General features: G+C 54.2%; 1 long non-coding RNA gene across 1 annotated transcript; it reads left to right on the forward strand.

The window, feature by feature from the left end:
• Nucleotides 1–275: 275 nt before the first annotated feature.
• Nucleotides 276–2422, forward strand: LOC132342502 (uncharacterized). The gene is made up of 3 exons (XR_009490919.1): nucleotides 276–427; nucleotides 1132–1162; nucleotides 1527–2422. It is a non-coding gene; the product is annotated as an uncharacterized lncRNA (long non-coding RNA).
• Nucleotides 2423–4746: the final 2324 nt, after the last annotated feature.

Here is a 4746-nt window from a genome sequence, read left to right on the forward strand (position 1 = left end):
CCCAACTGGGCCTCCTCTAAGGAGCCACTCATCATTGCACATAGTAACTGAAAGCTCCAAGATGCTGCCAAGTGGCTTGAAAAGATGTGTTAGAAATCCTTGTCTGCTCAAGGAGATCCAAATTCTCAGTTCACAGAGCTTTGAGATCAGGCGGACTTATTTTTTCAAATAAATGGTTTATTTCTGAAGAGTCCTCAACTTGTAGAAAAGTGGTACAGCTGCTACAGAGACTTCTCACACACCCCACACCCCGCGTCCCCCTGGCAACATCTTGGTGTGGCAGGGCTGACACCAAGAACGCAGCAGCACTGTGACATCACAGACCGAAGCCCACTCTTGAGTCTGATTTTTTTAACCTAATGTCCCTTTTCTGTTCCAAGATGGCATCTAGGATGCTGCAAACCCTTCCATCACCGCGAGCATGGAGGTCAGTTTCTGCTGGGCACTGGAACAGCCCAGGCTCTGTATTAATGTGCCACCCTGGCAAGTCAGTGGGTCTTTCTGGACGCCCTCGACTCCTCAGGCCTCCTGGGTCCCCATGCCCTTCCCTGCCTGGTTGCTGTTCCTGTCTGCCCCTAGCCCAGGCCAGGGCCCCTCCAGGCACCTGCCAGGCTTTTCACATCATGGGATATAGGGAGGAGAGAGGAACCCACCTTCAGGCTAGGTCCCTGGGAAAATGGGCGGTGCTGAGCAGCCTCAAACTGCACCCCGGGGCCCTCCTTGTCTCCCAGGGAGCCCCGCACCGCCTCCCTGCTGGGCATGGCTTGCTGGGTCCCAGCAGTTTAGTTTTTGTCTGGCTTCCCTTTTCCTGTAGTGAGACTGTGAGGAGACTGCAGCCTTTTCATTTATAGAAACAACCCTCATCCCCACCTGCATCCTTGCCTCTGTGTGGAGAAATGCCTACTCGTGGCGTACAGCCACCCAGGGTGATGAGTCCACCCACCAGGCCAGGCTCATGCTGACCCCGACTTGTCCCCCTGCAGGCGCTAGTTCCAAGCAGAGTCCTTGCAGGAGTCATCTGTTTTCTAAGTGGTCCAGAGTGCAGGGGTTGCGGGGAGCTTCCTCAGAGATTCTTGAGCCAGACCTCTAAGCATCTCTAGGGTGGGTACATTTTTGCTTTCTCTTTTTCAGATGAGAACCAGTATAGTGCCTGAGACATTAAGTAAGTAAGTAAGTGTTAGTCACTCAGTCGTGTCTGACTCTGCAAATCCTTAGACTGTAGCCCGCCAGGCTCCTCTGTCCACAAAAGTCTCCAGGCAAGAATACTGGAGTGGGTTGCCATTGCCTTCTCCAGGAGATCTTTCTGACCCAGAGATCGAACCTGCATCTCTTAACACTTCCTGCATTAGCAGGTGGGTTCTTTACCACCAGCACCACCTGGGAAGCCCATAAATATATATTCATATATATAAATATGTACATAAATATACATACATAGGTACATGTCTATACATATATGTGTATACATAAATATATGTACATACACACATACGTATATATATAAAATTTCTCATAAAATCCAACAGAAGAACAATTCTGAAAGAGTATGCAGGAGTCTGAAGTTCACCAGAGGCCATGTGACAGATCTCCCCAGGGGGAGCTTCCAGATGTTTCCTGAACACGAAGAGAGGAAGAGTGAGGTCTCACGTCGTGTCTCAGACCTGAGTGAGGCCAGTTCTGGAACTGGAGGCTTGTGGGGGAGGGAATAAAGTCTGAAGGGCCAAGGCCTCTCCTCTCCTCAGATCCCCTCCTCTCTGCGATGTGAGGGCAGCCAAGGACGGGAAGAGAAAGGAACAGGAGAGAGAGTCGAGGTAAGAGCAACCACAGGAGGCTGGCAGGCACCTGGGGGCCGTTCGCACCTGCTTATGCATGGGGAAGTGGATGTAAAACTACCCAGAAAACAGCCGTGTCTTGGCCTTGTTGCCTGGCCTTGTCTTGAGAGCTATGAACTCAAATGCTCTTGAATGCAGGCTTGAGAACCCGTCCAAGGCGGGATGCCATATGTGGGCAGGCAGAACAGAAGCCAGGGGAGTGGGCCAGGCCAGTTCGGGGGGTGTTCACCCTCAGCTAGGGTGGGCGGGGTGGAGGGTGTGTAAAGTGCCGGTCAGGGAGCCATGGCAGTGAGCAGAAAGTCTAGGTGTTGTGTTGAGCTCCAGGACTCCACCCAGCAAAAGAATTGCACGAAAGACCCTAAGAGCCATCCTGGATGGCTTGGCCATCTGCTGCAGGGCAGACACTTCCTACATTATTTCATCCACCACTCAGTGAAGCCCCAGGAGATCAGCAGGGTCTCCCCGATTCCACAGGGTCACCCAGCTTGCGTGCCCGGCCGGGGGTCTGCCTCGGGTCCGTGTGATTCAGGAGCAGGCGCTCAGAGCCCCACATGGATGCTCACCTCTGTCTCCCACGGTTGCAGTAGGTGAGGTCCCCAGGTCCAGTGAGCGTGGGAAAGTCTGATCAGCAGGGAGATGCCGGGCCTCGAGGCAGGGCTGTTAAAACACAACCTGAAGCAGACGTTGGGTGGTTGCTGTTTGAAACCCTCTCCCTCTTAGACGAGACCAGGCAAGCCTCACAAAGTAGCCATCAGGATCCTGAGTCCTGCGCTGGAGCCCACCCGGCCTTCAGTCTGTAGCTGCCACTCAGCACCCTGAGTCAGTTACTTAACATCTTTGTGCCTCCAGCTCCTCATTTGTAAATCCCCCATGGGCACTTGGGAGATGGAGCGAGACCGGCTCACCGGTGCCAGGCCTGGGCTCTGTGACGTCACTTGTCTCCATGGCTGTGGCTGCAGGCTCTGCTTTCTGCCCCTGCCCTGGGCATCCTCACTGAGGAAAGGCAGCGGCACAGAGGTGACGCTCCAGCTGGGCTTTGTTCAAGGATTAACGCAGAGGAGCAACCCAAATAGCCCAGGGCTTTCCCAGACTGAATCCGGACTCAAGTATGCTGCTGATTGCAGGTACCTCGAAGCTCAGCATGCATCCTGGAGGTGGAACGGGCCCCAGCTGGTGCCTTTGAGTTCTGCCTCCTATAAGTGGAAATAGAAAATCCTCCCCTGATCTCTTTCCAGACCCTCCTCACTAAGCAAATGCAACCTCTCCCAGGGTCTCCGTGGGCTGGCATTCAGGTCTTGGTGGACGCCAACCTTGGCAGCGGCTGGCACCTGGGAACCTGGGGCAGGTGTTTGTTGTGAAGAACAACATGCCTCTCTGGGTGACATGTCCTGAGGGTGCTCTGTGACGTCAGGGGAAGTCAGGTGGACAGCTCTTGGTTTGAGTGACGAGATGGGTGCACGGTTGGTGTCATGGGAGCGGTGACAAGGAGGGTGGAGATGCCTCTGGGACGGGTCATCCTCCTGGGGCACAGGACCAAGGTGCAAAAAGGGCAGAAAGGCGGGGCCCACAGCTGCTCTGGAAGGCCACCCAGGGTTGTCCACACACATGCTTCATCTACCCTCTTCCCCCATCTGGTCCAGCTGCAAACCCTGCAGACTGATCTCTGCCCCACCTAACTTGCCAGTCTCTTAGGGAGGTCACCTTACTCTCCAAGAGGAAGGAATGGCAACCCTCTCTTGCCTGGAGAATCCCATGGACAGAGGAGTCTGGTGGGCTACAGTCCATGGGGTGGCAAAGAGTCGGCCGTGACTGAAGTGACTGGGCACGCGGGCACGCATGAGCTGTACTCTCCAAGTGCCTAAATCCACTGCTTACGTTTCTGCCCTTCCCTTACACACTCTTTCTGCAACATGTGCACGCTCACATTCTTAAAACCATCTCTTCTATTGGAACCGGGGTTAGATACTGTCTCTGTGTGGCCTCCTACCTCTTTGGTCTTGTTTCTTAGTCTCCTTTGCTGATTTTTCTTTGTTTTCGTGCCGTGAGGTGCTGGTTGTGGTAAAGTGTTGTGGCTGAAGTCGGACACTTTAGCCGTGTCCGACTCTTTGCGACCCTAAGGACTGTAGCCCACCAGGCTCCTCTGTCCATGGGATTCTCCGGGAAAGAATACTGGAATGGGTTGCCATGCTCTTCTCCAGCGGATCTTCCTGACCCAGGGATTGAACCCTTGTCTCTTATATCTCCTGCATTGGCAGGTGGATTCTTTACCACTTGTGCCACCTGGGAAGCCCTTCTTTCTTTTCAGCCCAATGTAACCTCCAGGCTGCCCTTCCATGTGCCACTCTGGGGGCATAGTCATCCCCACAGCTGGGCTCTCTCCCTAACTACTCCTGCTCTCTGGCTCCCACCTAAACCACCCTGGTGAGACTCTATATCCAACTGCCCACTGGTCAGTGCCCCCCAGGCCTGTGGGCCCAACATGCCCTCAGTGCCCACCCCAACCTGCTCCTCTTCTGGCACTGTCTCCCGCAGTGGATGACACCACCATGCTTCTGGTCACTCAAGCCAGGAGCTGTCTGCCTGACTTCCCCTACGTATGGTTGCTCACCACACCTCATCTCATCGACCTCTCCAGTGGTTCTAGACTCCCTCCTTCTTCTCCACTGCCTTAGTTCAGCTGGTATCATTTCCTCCTGAGCTGTGACCACACCTTCCCACACCATGTTCCTGCCCTCCCAGGTTCATTCTCTATCTCGTTATCGGGGTGACCTTTTTAGAGCATGAGCTCGTGATGTTCAACTGCTCAAAGCTGCCACTGGGACTCCATCACCTTCAGAAGATCGCTTCAGCTCCTGGGTCATCCTGCTCAGCGGTCTAACTGGCCGTCTCACGGAATAATCACCAGCACCCTTGG

Source organism: Bos taurus, chromosome 16, assembly GCF_002263795.3.
Source record: "Bos taurus isolate L1 Dominette 01449 registration number 42190680 breed Hereford chromosome 16, ARS-UCD2.0, whole genome shotgun sequence".
NCBI lineage: Eukaryota > Metazoa > Chordata > Mammalia > Artiodactyla > Bovidae > Bos > Bos taurus.